This window comes from Equus asinus, chromosome 30 (genome assembly GCF_041296235.1).
Source record: "Equus asinus isolate D_3611 breed Donkey chromosome 30, EquAss-T2T_v2, whole genome shotgun sequence".
Classification (NCBI taxonomy): domain Eukaryota; kingdom Metazoa; phylum Chordata; class Mammalia; order Perissodactyla; family Equidae; genus Equus; species Equus asinus.
Window position 1 is genome coordinate 25,541,616 of NC_091819.1, and position 18,971 is coordinate 25,560,586.

At 50.6% G+C, this 18,971-nt stretch overlaps 1 long non-coding RNA gene across 2 annotated transcripts; it reads left to right on the forward strand.

The window, feature by feature from the left end:
• The first annotated feature begins 14,976 nt into the window (after window positions 1–14,976).
• On the forward strand, window positions 14,977–17,114 carry LOC139042592 (uncharacterized). Of its 2 annotated transcripts, none has more exons than XR_011499547.1 (3): window positions 14,977–15,110; window positions 15,257–15,546; window positions 16,679–16,807. It is a non-coding gene; the product is annotated as an uncharacterized lncRNA (long non-coding RNA). The 2 variants fall into 2 exon arrangements; XR_011499548.1 differs by lacking the exon at window positions 14,977–15,110 and adding an exon at window positions 16,975–17,114 and having other exon boundaries at window positions 15,419–15,546; window positions 16,733–16,805.
• The last annotated feature ends 1,857 nt before the right edge of the window (window positions 17,115–18,971 follow it).

An 18,971-nucleotide genomic window follows, 5' to 3' on the forward strand; every position in this document is an offset into this window, starting at 1 on the left:
TTTCTCCAATGAATGGACTTGGCACCCTTGTCAAAAATCATTTGACCATATATATGAAGGTTTATTTCTGGGCTCTCTGTTTTATGCCATTGGTCTCTATGTCTTTGTGCCAGTATCATACTGTTTTGATCACTGTAGGTTTGCAGTACATTTTTGAAATCAGGAAATGTGAGTCCTCCAGTTTGGTTCTTGTTCAGAATTGTTTTGGCTATTTTGAGTCTCGTGAGATTCCATATGAATTTTAGGGTGGATTTTTCTATTTCTGCAAAAACATCACTGGGATTTTGATTGGAATTCCATTGACTTTGTGGATTGCTTTAGGAAGTCTGGACATTTTAACTATGTTAATTCTTCTAATCCATGAGCCCAGAATATCTTTCCATTTCTTTGTGTCTTCTTAATTGTTTTAAGTCTTGTTTTGTGACCTAACACGTGATCTATTCTGGAAGATATTCTGTGTGCCCTTGAGAAGAATGTGGATTCTGCTGCTGTTCAGTAAAATGTTCTGTATATTGTCTGATAGGTCCATTTAGTATTTAATGTTGTTCATGTCTGCTGTTCCTGATTTTCTGTCTGGATGTTGTATCCATTGTTGCAAGTGGGGTATTGAAGTCTCCTACTGTGTGCAACTCATGTAACTGATAAGGCTCTAGTGTTGAGAATATATGAAGACCTCTTAGAACTCAATAATCAAAGACAAAGAAGTCAATGAAAATGAGTAAACAGTTGGAATAAACATTTCTCCAGGAGATATACAGATGGTCAATAAGCACAAGATAGATGCTCAATATCATTAATTATTGGGGAAATGCAAATTAAAGCCACAGCCCAATACTATTTCACACTCAATATGAAGGCTGTATTCAACATAATGGAAAATTACGAGTGTTGGTAAAGATGCAGAGAAAGGGAAACCCTCATACATCACTGGTCAGAATGTAAAATGATGCAGCCATCTCAGAAAATAGCTTGGCATTTCTTAAAATCTTAAACCTAGAATTACTATCAACCCGGAGAGTCCCATGTTAGGTATGTGCAAAAGAGCATTGGGAACATATGTTCAAAGAAAAACTTGCCCATGGACCTTCAAAGCAACATTATTCACAATGGTCCAAAAGAGGAACAAATCCCAATTTCTATCCAATTATGACTGCATAAACCAACTGTGGCGTATTCATACTGTGGGGTATTATACAGCCATAAAAAGGAATGCATACTGCTACATGCTAGGCTGTGGATGGATGTTAAAAAATGTGTGCTTGTGGAAGCCATCCACAAAGACCACACATGGTTTGATGCCATTTGAGTGAAGTGTCCAGAATAGGCAAATCCATAGGGAGAGAAAACAAATGAGTTGTTTCCATGGGCTTGGGTTAGGAGAAAATCAAGTGCGAGTGAGGGTGGGTTTCTTTTAGGGGTGTTGAGACTGTTCTGCAATTAGATAGTAGTGACAGCCACATGACATGATCATTGTACTAAAAGCCACTGAATTGTATACTCTAAAATGCTTAAGAAGGTGTATTTTATGTTAAACAAATTTTCTTGCATAAAAATTTTAAGTCTATCAGGTTATTAATCTTAATTTAGTTAATTTGATATTAATTAGGGTGGTTAATAGAGTTATTCGGGGTAGGGCACATTGTAGCCAAGAGAGTGAACATCTGATTAGGGCTATAGTAGCAAATCCTGTAATTATACCAGCAACAGTGTGAAATCCAGTCCATAGTCATTGTCCCCAACTTGAAGAGACCAGCCAGCCATGAAAATACATCAGTGATCTTGGGGACCCTGGAAATCTGTTCAAAGATTTAGGAAATGTTATGCAATATTTTAACCTCTTGGGCCATCTGGTGGAGGTAGGTTTGAATTTGTGAGTTGTCAATGTACATGCGGCTAGTGGTCCATGGGAGGGAACAGACCCCTCCTTTGTTGGCCAGTATAGATAGTCTAGGGCCACGCTGTTTTCTAAAACCATTTAGACAGGAGACTCAAGAGACTGTTTCACAAGGGCCAGGACGGGGTCTTACGGAGTTGTTGTCCATGTCGGGTTAAGATTGTCAGTACTTCTTGGTTGGCCTCAGTTACCTGATTTTGTGTGGGTAGGGCCTCTGTACCTGTGCCCAGTCCACTGAATCCTGGTAGAACTGAAACACCCAGTACTATAGGACTGACAATGTCCCTGGGTTGGTGGTAGCCAGTCAGGACAGGAAACTCAGGGCACCTGCGACCTGAGGGGTGCACGTCTAGAAGCAGGCTGAGAGAGACAATGGTGCATTGCAGAGTGTAGCCTGGGGAAAGCTGGTCGGAGGGCTGGGGAAGAGAGGAGCGCGCTAGGGGAGAGCCTTGTGATATCGGCCCACGGTAAACGCCAAAAGTTGGTGTAAAATAGCCATTAGGGATCTTGGAGGTAAGACCAGTAATTTGTGCCCATTCACTGGCTACCTGTGCTGTATGATTTCAGGGGGTATGATTAAAGGGTATGTGGGCCAACACCTGTTTGTGCCTGGGCACAAAATCACCCAGGTGGCCTCGAAGGCTACCCCGAGAAGACCCCTCAAGGGGCACTTGGGGCAGAAATGGGTGGATGTTTGAAGGAAGCTTGGGGCAAAGATGATGATGTTCGATAGAGTTGGCTATAGGTGAGCACTTAAGCTGGGGGGCAGGTGATTGAGGGCCAAGTGACAGGCCCTGTGACTTCTGAGTCCCACTGCACAGGCAGCCCCTCAGCCCACTGGACATAAATGGTGCTGGTGTTGGTGAAGTGTCTTGCTGGCACTGTGGAAAGTAGAGGGGAGGTGTGGGGAGGAAGTCATGGTAGTGTCGGGAGCATTGTGTTGTGGGATTACGGTGTTGAAGGGAAGGACTGGAGCCAGGTAGAGTGAATGTGCGACCAGCAATGGTCAGTGAAGGGAAACCCGGGTGTAACTGGGGAAGGCAGAGGACAAGCAAAAGTCGTGTGTTAAAAACAAGAGACAACAGGCCCAAAGGGAGCCACTTAGGCTAAGCCCCACATCAACAAACCGAGACTCAATTACACTTTCGGCCCTCCCAGGAGTGGAATCTTGCACCAGTCCATCGGGAATCGCCTGACGAGCACTGGGTATGTCATCTGCCTGAGAGAGCCCTGCCATCCCCTAAAGGAAGGTAACCTTGCAATAACCAACCTGCTTTCTTGTCCAGTGTAACTTCCTTGCTCCTGCTCCCTTCTGCCTATAAAAGTCTTTCATTTGTACAGCTCCTTGGAGCTCCTTTCTCTCTGCTAGATTGGATGCTGCCCGATTCATGAATTGTTGAATAAAGCCAATATGATATTTCAAATCTACGCTGTTGAATTTTGTTTTGTAACAGTTTGGTGGCAGCAGTGGGATCCGAAGGAGACTTCCGATGGCTTCGGGGATGAGAAACAAGGCATTGGTACCCATAAGACCTTTGAGTTCTCCTTCGTTTTCGCTGTTTCCAAAAACTGTGGGTTGTTCCTCTTGGATACAAGATCCACTGTGTTTGTGTTGAGCTCCCGATCTAAGTGGCTTTCCAGACCAGGGTTAAGTGGTCAGTCTAGACTGACAGGATGCTGTAACAGAGCATGAGTCTTAGCTCTTGGTTACTCCGCAGGCTTAGCAGGTCAGCTTGAGCTGGTAGATGGTTCTGCCAGGAGCCTGAGTCCCTGGCCCTTGGTTAGTCCACAGTCCCCATGTGTTGGGGTGTGATAGTTCAGCCTGCAGTCCCCACGTGGTAGGATTTGCTGGTTCAGTCTGTTGTTCTTGTCAGTGGAGATGAGTGGAAGAAATGTGTGCTCCATCCACACCCAGTCCTTGAAAACTTGCCACATGCGTTTTACATGCATCCCCCTCTGTTGACTATCGAGTTCTGAGGAAATGGTGAAGGCACCATGTGGAGGAATGGTGGGTTTCTGCATGACTGCATGGAAGAGTGCCGCCCCCTCAACCTAAACAACCAGCCGGCACTTCTAGAAATGAAAGACATCCCATCACCATGGATTAGAAGACTCCTTATTGTGAAGGTGTCAACATTATCCAAAGAGATCAACAGGTGCAGTGTAGTCCTTATCAAAATCCCAATGACAGTTTGTGCTGAAATAGAAAAGACCATCCTAAAATTCTTATGGAATCTCAAGTAAGACCAGATACCCAAAAGAATCCTGAAAGGAAGTACTAAGTTGGAGGACTCATTCTTCCTGATTTAAAGCTTGCTACAAATCTACAATATCAAAACAGCATTGTAATAACATAAAGACAGACATATCGACCAATGAAACAGAATTGAGAACCCAGAAATAAACCCTCCCCTGTGTGATCAAATGATGTTTGACAAGGATGCAAAGATTATTCAGTGAGGAAAAGACAGTCTTTTCAACAAGTTGTGCTGGAAAAGTGGTTGTCTACATGCAAAAGAATGAACTCTGACCCTTACCTGACACCATATGTAAAACTAAATTCCCCATCGATCAAAGACCTAAATGCAAGAGGTAAAACTATAATACCCTTAGAAGAAAACGCAGGACAAAACTTTACAAAATTGGATTTGGCAATGATTTCATGGGTATGATACCCAAGGCGCAGGCAATAAAATTAAAAAGTATGTACACTGGACTTCATGAATATTAAAACTTTTGTGCCTCAAAAGACATTATCAACAGTAAAAACAACCCACATGATGGGAGCCCGTATTTGCAAACCATGTGTCTGACAAGGGCTTAATATCCAGAATAGACAGACAACTCCTAACCTCAAACAACAAAAAAACAACCCAAATTGTAAATGAACAAAGTACTTGAATAGACATTTCCTCAAAGAAGATAATGCGAATGACCAATAAGCCTATGAAAAGATGCTCAACATCACTAATCATTAGGGAAATGCAAGTCAAAAATGCACCTGACATTCATTAGGATGGCGTATATCAAAAAGAGAAGAAGAAAAGAAGTGTTGGCATAGATGTGGAGAAATTGGAACTCTTGTGCACTGTGGTGGGAATGTAAAATGGTGTAGTTGCTGTGGAAATCAGTATAGCAGTTCCTATACGGTATACGGTAATTCTATTACCGTAGGACCCAGCAACTCCACTTCTGGATATATACCCCCAAAAGAATTGAAGCACATTCTCAAACTCATATCTGCACACCCGTGTTCATAGCATCATTACTCATAATAGCTTAAACATGGAAGCACCCCAAGTGTCTGTCCAGGGATGAGTAGATGAGCCAAATGTGGTATGTCCACGCAATGGCATATTATTCATCCTTAAAAAGTAAGGACACTCGAGATATGGTACACCATGGATGAACTTTCAGAATATTATGCTAAATAAAATTAGCTGCAAAAATACAATCTTGTGTGATTTCCCTTATAAGAGGTACCTGAAATGGCCACATTCAGAGAGACAGTAAGTAGAATGGTGTTTGCCAGGGGTTTGGAGGCGGGAGGAATGGGAGGTTGCTGATGAATGGGTATAGAGTTTCAGTTTTGCGAGATGAAGAGGGTTCTGAAGATGGATTGTGGTGATGGTTGCACAGCAATATTATTGTGTTTAATACACTTAAAATGTACTTAACGTTCTTAATGATATGTACACACAAAAATGGTTAAGATGGTAAATTTTATGGGTATTATAGGTATTTTACTTCAATAAAGATATATTTTAGGGGCTGGCCCTGTGGTTGAGTGGTTAAGTTTGTGCGCTCTGCTTCGGTGGCCTGGGGTTCGCCAATTCAGATCCTGGACACAGACCTACACACCGCCCATCAAGCCATGCTGTGGCAGCATCCCACATAGAAGAACTAGAATGACCTACAACTGGGATACACAACTATGTACTGGGGCTTTGGGGAGAAAAGAAAAAAAAAAGGAGGAAGATTGGCAACAGATGTTAGCTTAGGGCCAATCTTCCTCACCAATAAAAAAAAAAGAAAGCGTACTTTAAACAAAGCAAAACCTGTATTTTAGTAAAAATGGGAAAATCCAAAGAAATGAGCAGAGGACACCTTAGTCTTGCCATTTGTACTCTTTCATTTTGACCCTGATATTCTGTCCCAGCAGTTTTACCTGAGACAACTTTGATCAGAGCAAATGTTTTGATTCTGTGCCTAATAAAACCTTGAAATCAGACTTAGACAAAACATGTAAAAATTTGTCTTGAAATGCATTTTTCAGAGCAAACTTTTTAAAAATTTGAATTTATTTTTTGTATTAGTTTCAGATGTATGACATAATGATTTGATATTTGTATATATTGCAAAATGATCACCACAAAAAGTCTAATTAACATCTATCATCATACATAGTTACAAATTTTCTTTCTTGTGATGAGAACTTTTAAGATTGACTCTGTTACCAACTTTCAAATATGCAGTACAGTATTACGAATTCCTTGATCGATTTCTTTAAAACATAGTCCAGTAAAACAATTCTGGTGTATCCGTTTTTAATTCACTGGAATTATTTTTTATCAGAATCAGTTATTTTTCATGCAAATGGCTGGGCTTTTTTTATCCACATCATAACATAGTGAGTACAGATTCTTCTATTTTAGGTTTTGTTTAGGTGTCATCATTCTACCAAGTCAGTTTTCCTGAATCTCATTATTCATTTCAAAGTGTGATCAGATGTATTTCTTGTTTCATGGATGTTTAGTCAGTGATAGATTTTACCAGGTGCCATTTTAACCATTAGCAGTTGTATTTTGTGTGCATTAATTTAACTACTACTATTTACCATGTAGGCTCTAAGTCTTTGGGGAGTTTACTGGGGGGACTTCTTTGATTTGCAGAGATTCCATTTTGACTCGGCTCTTAAGGCACATGCTGTTTCCTCAGAGGCTCTGCAGCCCCGCTCCGTTTGTGAAACAGAAAGCGTGTGCTCAGATCTGCTTCCGAGGCCCAGGCAGGTGGAAGCACACAGTGCCTCTGATGGGCCTTTACCAGTTTGGAAGCAAGGTTTGCTGTTCTCTGTGTGAATGAATGAACAACCTGAAAGAGAGGCCGTGGTAGATGCCCGGATGCCCAGTTTGCGTGGCAGTGACATTATCTCCTCCTCTTCAGCTAGAAGGTTAATGTAGGAGGGAGCACTGGTCGTTTCCACTGTTTCCCTCTCCCTTCCCCTTTAGAATAGAGAACCCGCTTTCCTTCAGGCAGCAGTCTCGAACAAACTACAAGATAAAATTCCTGACCTCTCTTGCAGCTAAGAGTGACCAGAGGAAGTTCAGGCCAGTGTGTGTGACCAGAAGTCTGCTGTGGGACTGTGGGGAGGCTGCTCAGAGGGAACTGACCTAGCCGGGAGGACCCGCTCTGCCCTCCTGTTCTCCCCACAGTCTGGAATGCAGACAGGGTTGCTGGTCAAGGTTGGAGCTCCAGCAGCCATCCTGGACCATGGACAGCCTCGAAGATGGAAACCACATAGGAAAATTCTGGAGCAGAAAGACAGATGATCTGTGAACTGCAATGGTGGGAATTCTGGGATTAATTTGTACTGCCAGCCTCTAGGGGTTTTTTTATATGAGAAAGAAACAACTCTCTCCTGTTCGTGCCAGTTATTTAGTGTTTTCTAGACTACATAGCCAAATCTAATCCTAACCAATGTCGATGTTTTGCCATGGAATCCGTGTGTGACCTTCTATGAGATAGGACCCTTCTCTGGGACATATCCCCTTGTGCATAGCGTCAGAGCAGGTGTGGAGGCAGATGGCCTGATTGTGATATCTGGTGCTTTTACCCGGCTGACATCTAGGTTCTCTTCCACTGGGAACAGATGGAGGTGCAGGCGGTGAGGTGGAGGCAGGGCACCAAGACCTGCCTCAGGGGCAGAGCCATGGGTGTGTTGTCCATGCATGCATGGCAAGGCTGGGCTCACATGTGCGAGCTGTCCTCGGGCTGGCACAGGGCCCCTTTTGCTGCAAGTCTTGGACACGAGGCCTGGTTGACTGGCAGGTTGTCCCCCACTGTTCCCCTGTAGTAGAGAGCATTCTGTGTGTCTGCTCACCCGAACATCAGCCCATGTGACACCCCATCCAGTATCGGTGGAGCCTGATGACCTGTCCTGGCTGAGCACGTGCTTATGCTTGCACATCTTACCCCACACTGTACAGTTGGGAGGTGGTCAGTGTCCAGAAGATTAGAGAGAGCTCCGGCTTCCTTGACCAAGGCTCAGCCTCTTCCTTTCAGGTTTCTTTTGGAAATGAGAGGCCTTAAGATCCTAGAGGATTCCCGCCTACCCCCTCTCTATTCGGGGCCATTTTCCTTTCCGCATTTTTGCATGTGCCCAGGCACACCCACTCACGCTGACCTCATGTGGGGACGAGGAGGTGCAGTCAAAAAAGAGCAGAGACCAGGGAAGTGACAAGGCAGGAGAGAGAGAGATTGGAGGCAGCTCTCCCACGGGGCAGTAGTGTCCATTCTCCTAGATACGTGCCTGGGGGCGCAGAGATGGGCAGAGGGATCCCCAAGGTTCCCAGGTCTCTACAGATTCCAGAGCCGTCCCTGGCCCAGCCTGGAAAGGACAGGACTGGGGTCCTGCAGTCCACCTCTGTGAGCGCCTGGAAGTGTGATGAGGCTATCCTCCCTTTGCAGACCTTGGGTACAGGAGAGAAGCCCTCAGTGAGTGTCCTCCTGTATAAAGTGGAGAGCACCCAGCGGGTGACTCCAAGGGTTCCATGGCTCACAGCATGTCTGTTGGGCTGGCTTCTCCGTCGATCACCCACTGCTCTGAGAGCCTGAGAAAACGCTTTCCACTCCCTGGAGATCCTTTAGAACCAAGGAGCCCTGGGGGCTTGGGTTGATGAGACTTGGGATAAGGAAGAAGCCAGAGTACCGGACACCAAGTCCAGATTCCAGGGAGAAGACTAGTCCTTGGTGGATCCTCGGTGTCCTTATTACGAGGTAGGGAGGCATCATTGTCCTGGCTGAGGTTAGGGTGCCTCATGAGTGAAGAGGACACCCTGGTGGGGGACAGAAGGACGAGGGGAAAGGCAGACTCCTGAGATTCCCCCCACTCCCTGGAAGCCTGCAGGTCCTGCTCTTCTACCCCGGGACACTGGAGACCCTCTGCCTTGAGGACACCCAAAGAAAGTGTCCTTTCTGCTTGGGGGAGTTCCTGCCTGGGCTGCAGTGCTAGTGCTGGCCACCAGGGGGCACAGGCTTCCAGTGTCAGTGGTGGCCACTGAGTTTTTGTTCTTTTCGATTGTATTGAGATATAATTGATATACAGCACTGTATAAGTTAACATTGCTGTGTGATATATTTGAAAGTGGCTAAGAAAGTAGGTCCTGAAATTTCTCATCACCAGGGAAAAAATTTTTTTTATTTTGGTGTGGATGTTGACTAAACTTATTGTGGTAAGCAACATGTAATATATGTAGATCAAGTCTTTATGCCGAGCACCTACAATTTACATGGTGGCCACTAGCGTTGCTTGGGCTCCTGGAGGAGCGAAGAGTCGTGCACTGGTCTTTCTGGCTGCCCCGCCTCAGAAACAACTAGCCCCTCCAATTACTAGCCCTCATCTCCACACTCAAAGTGGGTCAGAAGCAGGAGGAGGGTGCAAGGTCTTCCCATTGCTTCATTCAGCAGCTGTGTGCTGAGCACTCCCCCTGTGCCAGGAAGCCAGGTGGCCTCCGTGCGGGCTGAAAATGACCGAGTGGTCCCTGCCTGCCAGGAGCTCACAGTCTGGAGGAGAGAGGACAACAGCAAAGACCTGAGAAAGAAAAGGGCAGATGCTGTGGAGAACACAGCAGGGGGCTGTGAGGGAGGGCTGGGGGTCAAGTGGGCAGGAGGGTCTGAAGGCCTCACTGGAGTGACATTTTCTGTGACCACAATGACAAGAGGGAGCCAGCCCTGAACGAGTCTGGAGCAGTGTGTCAGGGAGAAGGCACCACGGGTGCAGTCTTGCTGACAGAAGTAGGCTTGGCCAGAGGAGGTTAGAAAGGTGGCGCTGTGGCCAGAGGGCACGGGGGAGGAGAACAGGAGATGGGGTGGAAGGTAGGGCCAGGGTCTGGTAGGCGGTTAGTTACCTTTTTCTCTCTGACTACGTTGCCCCTAAACCTTGCATTTGAAAACAACAAATGTTTACCGTCTCACCATTTGTGTGGATCAGCAATCAGGCATGTTTTTGCTGGGTTCCTCTGCCTCAGTGTGTTTAACAGTTTGGGGCTGTGGCCTCAACTGAGGCTCGACTGGGAGAGGATTGGCTCCAAGTGCACTCTCAGCTTTCAGGACTCGGTTTGGACTGAGAGCCTGAGTTCCCTTCTGTCTGTTGGCCTGGGCACCCCCTTGCTTCTCTAAGGGCCACATTAGGGCACACTGGGCAGTCCAAAACACCAGTACTCGATTCCCCAGTTCCAGGGATACAATAGAGTGAGAGAGAGAGAGAGAAAGATGGAACCAAGAGAGGGAGGAAGAGGAAAGCAAGAGACTTTGTGTAATTAAAATTCAGACAAGACACCCCATCACTTTGGCTGTATGCTATTGGTCAGAAGACGGTTACTAACCACTGAGTGGATCCACAGGGAGGTGTATCCCATGGGTGAGATTTACTGGGTACCACTGTGGAGGTTGTCCACCCCATAGGCCAAGATGAGACCCTTGGGTCTCATTTTAAATATAACACAAAACAATTGAATGGTTTTATGCCACAGGATGACAATACCTGAATTTCCATTCATTTCACCCCCCCTCATGACGCTGACCTGAAAATGCGGCCAAGTTGGAAGCGACTGCTGCAACGTCACAGTGCTGGGTTCTCCAACGTCACATTGCTGGAACCCAGGCCTGCTTTGAGTGGTGCTCCATGCTACATCTCACCCCTTCTCCTAATTCTTCCATCTCTAAGTTTGTGCCTTAGATACATGTGACACCAGCCCACAGAGGTTATGGATATTATCTCATATCTACCTGATGATGTCCCTAAGAAGTAGATTCTAGCCTGATCCCCATTGTGCAGGTTTGGAGACTGGAGAGGACCTGAGAAGCACAGTGACTTCCCCAGGACGCAGAACTGGTAAGAAAAAGGAGGTCTGAATTCAGCTGTGTCTCTTCAAAGCTACGACCCTAGTTAGGTTTCCAGGGAGCCGTGGCTAGGGCTGTGCTGGCTCACTGTGTACCCTTCAGGAGATGACGTGGGGGACGAGGGTGAGCAATAGCAGTTCAGGGGGGCTTGGGTAAGTGATTGCACAAAGTGGCCCTGGTAATGACTCTTGAAAAAGTGACCTCACTTCCTTGGTCGTGGAGCTCAACAGAACTTAGGACTCTGGTACCAGTCAGGTACCCACAGCCCCCTATCCAGCTCACTTGACTGGAGTGCTCAACAGACAAGGATGTTTTGTGGTTGGGTCCCAACTTTCAGGGATTCTGGGCTCAGAAAGGCCCAGAAAGAGAATCTCTTTTGTCGTTGTAGATGTTAGCTTACCCGTCATCCCCAACACATCTGGCCATTTGGCAGGAGGCACCCAAAGGTAACACGGGGCAGCCCAGGGCAGACCATGCAGACCAGGATGCAGCTGTGATCCCACCTGAGCAGCCCCACACCCCTCGCCCTGATCGTGTGCGTGTGTGCGTGTGTGTTTGTGTGTGTGTGAGAGTGTGGAAGGAGGAAGGCAGGGATGAGGGGTGGATCTTTCCTGGGCAGGAGCTGGTTGTTAGGGCGGGAAGCCTGTTGGGCCTGTCATGCTCAGAACCCAGGTTGTGGCTGGCAGCATGAGAAGGTGAGCTCCTCCACTCCTAGTTACCGAGCCCTAGAAGTGTCATCTCCTTCCCTCCTGACTGGAGATCTCTGTGCCTGAACTGAGGAACAGACTTCCCCTTGGGAGCTGGTCCCAGTGGCAGTGTGCTGGCAGCCCCTGATTCCTCCTGGCCTGGCTCTCGGGCACTGTCTTTGCAGAACTCCACTCAGGAGAGCCTCGAGGAGCTGGCTGGTAGGTTTAACCCCTCCAACTCTGTAGACAAGGGGCCGGTGCAGGAGGCCACAGTCACCGTCCAGCGCTGGTCCGAGGTGAGAGAACAGCAGAGGGTCTCCACATTCAGGACTTCGAGATGACTGGGTGGGACCAGCACCCAGACTCAAATCTGGGGACTCCCTGAGGCCCGGCCAGGGCTATCCCACGTGAGCATCCCACAGGCCTGATCCCAAAGAAATCTGGCCCTCCACACAGAGCTCACCTGCTACGTAATAGAGTAGAAATACACTCTTCGCACATTTGTTAGAATATTAGAGAAAAAATTTTATGTTGTCTTTGCATTTGGTTGCTATTTTCTTTTAACTCCCGCCCCAGGAATCCCGTGGAGGAGTCAGCTCCACTGTCCTTACAGACCTTCCCAGAGGCTTACAAATCATCACACCTGATAGGGCGGTTTGTACAAAAATGGGGGTGGGAGTAAGGTGTTGTGTACATTTCTCTGCAACTTGTCATCTCGCAGAACCCATCAAGTCATTGTAGGCCCACCAGGCCAGGAGCTGTGGCCTTACTCATCTTCATAGTATTCCATAAAGGAGGTCATTTGCCACAGCCCTTCAGCCTCTAGATGTGGCTGGACCTTGGCAGGATTCAATTCTGTTGCCATTTCAGCAGTGCGCAGGGAACACGTTAAGTGTGTCCTCACAGGCTGTGTTAGTGTGCTGGGTCTGCCATAACTTGGGGCCACAGACTGGGTGGAATGCCCCTGAGGCAGACTGGCCCCGGACCGGGCTCTGTCTTTCTAGCGCTCCACCGGGACCTCTGTGAGGAGCTCGTGGAGGGGTTCAAACTCTCCATCTCCCTAGACGAGGGGCAGGTGCCTCAGGCCCCCAACAACAGCCTTGCTGGTCTGCGGTAAGTGTGGGCACAGAGGGGTCTCCACACTCAGCATCCCAAGATGACAAGGTAGACCCAGACCCAGCCTGGAATCTGGCAGCTGCCCTGGGGCCCTCCCAGGAATGTGCTTTCCGCAGAGCCTTCCCCTCCATGTCAGGAGCAGACGAACCCTCAGGCTGTTTGGAGGGATGTCACGCAGCCCATGCCGTGTCCTGTTCCAGTTCTGACCTCGTGATCTTGAGCAGCCACCTGGAATCCCTACCCCTCTGTTTCCCAATATCTACAGCGGGGAAGTTTGTTGACGACTCGCGGGGACAACACTCTTAACACAGGCTGTTGATACAGGGAGGTGTTATTGTTTCCCAGCTGACAGAACATTTTGAAGGTGCCAGCTGTTTATTATTTCTCCCCAAATCAGACTTTTAAAGCCTAGAACGTTTTCCTGTGTGGGCACACATGTTCCTCCTCTTGCCTGAGTTCCTGAGGTGACGGGAGTTTCTGGGCTGAGCTCCAGACCCTGATCCTCCTGGGGGCTCCTGGTGATGCCGCGATGTGTCTCTCTTTGTCCACTTGGTGTGAAAAGGACTCAACCCTGTCCCTCCATTGGGCCTGATCATGCTGACCCCAAGGCAGGCACAATGGAGAAGGCGACAAAGTCCCTGGCACCAGCCTCCCCAGGGGGAAACAGCTACGTTGCCACCTCCCCCTGCCCCCACCACACCTTCGACACCACCCAGCAGGTGTTGGGCCAGCTGTCCCACAGGTGAGAGCTGCCTCCTCCTCAGCGCAGCTCTGGGTCTCCCACCTGCTACCTGTGTGTCTGGAGAATGTCAACACACCTCTCTGAGCTTCACTTTGCTCTTCCGAAAGTGGGGTGGTCAGAAGATGAACCTTGTGCGGTTACTGGAGGAAATCGTGGGATAAGCTGTGGCAGGTACTTCCCTGGCGCCTGGCTCTGCAGAAAGGACTGCTGGACATGCTGGACATTTTCATCTTTATTAATTCTCTCTCTCCCATGGAGAAGCTCTCTGCCTCACTCCGAACTGTCCCGTGGCTTTCCTGAGTTTGGAAAGCCTCATGGAAAGCAACCTCTTTTCCCATTTGTAAAGAACTTTTGAGATTCCATCCAGCTGGTCCTGGTCCTTGTCCTTGGGGTAGCCAAATTAGGGATTTCCAGAGGCGGGCAGAGGAGGCCTGGAGCCATGTCGACACCTGGGGAGGTTCCGGTTGAGTTCATTCTTCAACAATCTCTGTTAAATACCTACTCCGTGCAGGCACTTTCCTGGCCAATAAGGTCATTCAGTAAATGGAGCAGACTCAATCCTTGGGCGTGAGATCCTGTCTTAGAGTGGGACAGTCACTCTAGACATCATAAACAGTCATGTTCACAGCATATTGGATGTCACACCCCCATGGCCTCTTGTAGATATGGATGCATCTTGCCGTATTCCATCCAGGGTGACCAACAGGAGCTCCATCTAAGAACGTGAGTGGTCTTTGGGTGCAGAAGGCAGGACTCCTGTCTCCACAGAAGAGCCTGGAGGCTCTGGGGGGTGTGGCTGGGGAAGGACTGACTGGCAGAACTCTGGATCTCACACAGGTTTGATTCCCATGAGAGGGCTGAGGTCTGGGGCCTTGCCCTTCATGAGGACATGAGTCAAAGAGACCTGTGGGTGGGGTCGCAGCCTCCCTGAGAAGCAGAGGGGAGGGGGACTGAGTGGGCCTTGAGAGACCCATCCTTTCCACAGTCCCATGTCACCCTGTGCCCTCTCCACATCCACCTGTCCTAACCACCACCACCGGGGCCCCAGATAGTAGGTGTGGCGAGCCGCCTGCTCACAAATCTGCCTCCAACCTAAGTCCTGATGCTCATGTGCATGGGGGATGGGGTCGGCTCTGGCCAGGCCCTGGGAGAAGAGTGTCAGTGGGCAGATGAGACTCCCACAGGCTCTCTGTTAGACCTGGTTGATGACCAGGCCTTCCACTGCACGGACAGCCACAGGGGGGTTGGGTGTGGGCTGGGCCATCCTGTGGGTCCTCGACCCAGATAAGGGAGCTGTGGGAGCACGGTGTGGAAGGAAAGGCCAGGCCTCAGACTCCACTTCACACGACTCTCCCCAGTGCCCTCTCTCTCATGCTGGGCACCGGGCCAGAAGAGAACTCTCAGACTTCGATGCAGCCCCTGCACTGTCCCTTTTTCAAGGTAAAGGGGCTGTACGTGCAGGTTACCTTACCTAGCTCTGTCCTGAATTGCTGTGACCCTGTGATCCTGGTCTAGTTGGAGCTTCTAGAGGCCACTGAGGCAGAGCCAGAGGGTAAGGGGGGCTGCAGGCTGTGAAGACTATCTGGGGTGGGTTCATGGGCTGGGTATTCCTGTAAGGGCAGTGGGATCTTTCCTGTTTGGGGTAAGGCAATGGAAAGTCAGTTATGTGGGTGAACCCTTCTCTTTATCCTGCTCCAGTGCCAGCTCCAGGTCTCCAGCCAGCTGCAGAACCACAACAGTGGCCAGTTGCGGAGGTAGAGCCAGCTCCAGATCCAGCTCCATTGATACCACCACCTGTAGCGCCGGAGTCAGTATCACCGCCATCAGCAGTGTTGGAGCTGGAGCAAGGACCAGCATCAGCTCCAGCGGGAGTGGCAGCTCCTGAGCTGGAGTCACCTGGACCACCAGGTCTAATGGGAATTCCATCACCAGCTCCAAAAATACAGCGGCTCGAAACCCAGAGCCTTCCTGCCCCAGGCCTGTGGCGGGTAAGAACCCGCTGAGCGAGGAGAAGCCTAACCTCCCGGCCTTCCCTCCTAAGCAGGTCGCAGAACAGCTAACTATCGTGGACGCGGGGAGCAGGTGGGCTCTCAGGGCAGGGTGGGGCAGGCCTTCCCCCTGCCATCAGCTGCCCCAGACCTGATCTGGACTCCTATGATCTGGGTCCACATCCCGGCTCCACCCCTTCCCTACCAAATGACCTGGGCAACTTCCTGAAGGCCCACGCCTTTGCTGTCCACCTGTGGACAGTAGAAGAGGACACTAACAGGACCTGCTGCACAGGGTGGCTGTGCCAAGTAAATGGGGAAGAAGAGATGGGAAGCCGGGTGGGGCCTGAGCCATTAGGTGGGGCAGCGTCCTGGGTCATCCTGTGCTGGGTGTCCTCAGTGGACAGAGAATACAACCCAGGGGCTCCCACGAGGCTCAGGCCACATCCTCAGCTTCCTCAGCTCCACCTCTAAACTGTGAGCCCTGCCTGGGATTTTAGGGGCTGCAGACACAGAGCTGGGGTGTGGCAGGGCCAAGTGACACTCCCCGTGTCCCAATAGCTCTTCAGGAAGTTGGTGCCCTCTCAGTGCCTGAGTCCACTTGGGGCAAGAGAAACAAGCATGGGAACGAGCACCGTCTGGGGGTCCACCAACCACTTCAAAGTGTGGTCAACTGTGTTATCACCACCTGCCTGGGGAACCCAAGTATGATGGCCTGGGACAGGGTTAAAGTCATGGAGCTCTGGATTCAGGTGGCCCAGGGATGCTGTGGGAGGCCAGTGCGCTCCCTCTCTGGGGCCTTGGGAGCTGCTGCTGCTCCTTTATCAGGTCTCAGGATTGAAGTGTGTGGTCTAAGGTCCTGCACAGTCCCTAGGCCCTTCCTGCCAGGGACATGCAGACCTGGAGTCCAGGTCCCAGCAGTAGGATGCGCACTTCCTACCTGGCTCCTTCCTTGGGTGGAGCTAAAATCCTGCTCTCTGTGAGTGTTCCTCTTTGGGTCCTAAATGTGCCCTTGCGGGGCTCCCTGAGCACCTGTCTTTTCCAGGACGGGAGATTTAAATTGAAGGGGACTGAAGCCAGAGCAAGCGAGGCCCCAGTGCCCCACCGACAGCTCATTCTTTTCCCTTCCCAGGAGTGTGACATCCTAACGAACTTCTCACAACACGCTGTTGTCTCTGCTCTGCAGAATATCTCCTTAGACCGTCTGGAGAAAACGTGGGGGAGTTTCCTGGTCAGTGGGCCTCTGCACACGAGACCTGGTAGAGGAGGGACCTCCCATATGTCTGCCATTGCCCCTCAGTCACCTGGGAACGCCTGGGAGGTGGCAAACCCTGGGGACAGGGCCTGGGCAGGAGGGGGGCTCCCTAAGCCTCCTGGGGTCCTGAGTGCCCCAGTTCTGCTTCAGGAATCAGTTTCCTTGAATGGCAGGTGCTGCTGGGCTGAGCGAAATCGGAGATTTTCAAGTGCTGACTTGATAGCAATAGTTGAAGCTCACCCTGGTCACAACAGAGCGGCTCCATAGAAAAGGGAATGGAGGCCCCAGGTAACCACAGGAGAGCCCCGTCCCCAGTCCCACGGAGACCTGAGTGCTCAGAGGAGCCCAGTGAGAGCACTCGTGCTGGCTGTTTGCATCCTGTGGGGTCTCAAATAAAAGGGGTTTGCACTCAAGCCCCCACAGGCATTAGTCCTCCATGTCTCCTTCCTTCTTTCCCCTCCCCTCAGGGAGAGCTCCGAAAATTTAACAGCCTGTGCAGCAAAGACAAGTCTCTGAGCAGAAAACTGATGACCAAGGTAGAGTGGAGGCGGGAAGTCTGGAAAGAGAGGAGTGTGTGGGGGAGGGGGACAGGGCAGGGTGTGGTTTGATAGTTTCTCACTTAAACTTTCTCTGAAAAATCCCAGTGTGTCTTGTCCAGATTAACAAGAGGAGGGATCTCTTTGGTCCACGGGCAGACGGGCTGCAGCCTGTGGGCAGGAGGCCCTGGTCACAGGACGTGGTGGTGCTGGCTGGGCTGGTCCAGGAGGGCTGCCGAGCTGGCACAATGAGCAGGTCTCTGGCTTCTGTGCAGGTCCATCCTGCCAGACTTAGCTTCTTGCAGGCTGTGGGGTGGGTGAGGTGGGTGAGGGTTCCTATCTTCCCTCCACCAGCCCAGAGTGTCCTCAGGAAGCCAGGCCCCCGCTGCTCCTGCTGTCTTCACCACGTCTCCAAGGGGGGTGCAGCCCGCCCGCCCCAGGGATGGGCACGGCAGGGATTCCCACGGGCCAGGTGGACGAACAGGCTGCTCAGTCTGGAGGCTGAATGTCTGGAGCAGAGTCAGATCCGGGTGCATTCTGGGACTCCCCACTGGGCCCCTAGAACAGTCCCTGCTACTCAGTCACAGGAGTCTCACCTGAGTGCCCAGCTGGCAATGACGTATGTCCCAGCTGGCTGAGGAGAAGTGTCTGGCCACCTGAAGGATTCTTAGTGGGTCCTTCCTGAGCAGACGTTGGAAGCTTCATGTAAGCGAGGCAGCAAAGTGTCCTGTCACCCCCTTCCCTGTTGATCAGAGGTGGCACCTTGGCGTCCATGTCCTGAGTGGATGAAGAAAGAGTTCTGTTCAGGGGAATGTCCTGAGGGGCTCCTTAGCGAAGTGAAGGCTTTGGCCTGGCCTCAGTTCCAGCCTGGGGGCCAGACTCTCCAGGGCCTGGGCCAGGCAGGAGCCACTCACCCAGGCTCCCAGGACACCCCGCCCTCTCCATCCACGTCTCGGCCGAGGACACACCTGAGAGCTGAGGGCACAGGGCTCCGGTCAGGGGTGGGGATGGGGGTTAGGTGAGCACATGGGAACAGGGCCTCTGGCTGGGAGGGGCAAGTGGCCTCTCCTCTGTGGCCCTGAGCAGCTCGCTGCCCCTGTTGGGCCTCTGTCTCCTCATCGGGGAGATGCAGGGATGATGGTCCTGTGGCACAGGCCTCACAGGGGGGTGATGGGCTAAAAGCGGGGAGAGGAGCATGCGGAGCTTTCTGCCCTGCTCCCCCTGGAGGGGTGAGGGGAGGGCAGTGATGACGGTCATGGCAGGAGTCCTCAGGAGACCCTGTGAGGGAGGGGGAGGACTCACCCTTTCCAGACGAGGAAACAGGCTCAGGGAGGCCAGGCCAGGCCACACTCAGAGTGACAGTTGGAGCTGGGCTTGTTCTAGAATCCTAGCACACTGGAGGTTGGAGTAGCCTTGGTGGCAGTTGGCTGGGGTCAGATGTCCAGGGTCAAAGGCCGGTGGTGCTGGGGAGAAGTGGGGGGAGGGGAGCATGGCCTCACTGACTTGTCCTCCACCCTGGCAGGAGGGGCCCTCCACGTTTGCCACCCTGCAGTACACCCCCAGAGAGTCCAGAGCAGCAGGTGAGGGTACCTGGGAAAGGGGCTCTGCCCTCCCAGCCGGAGGCCTCAGACTCA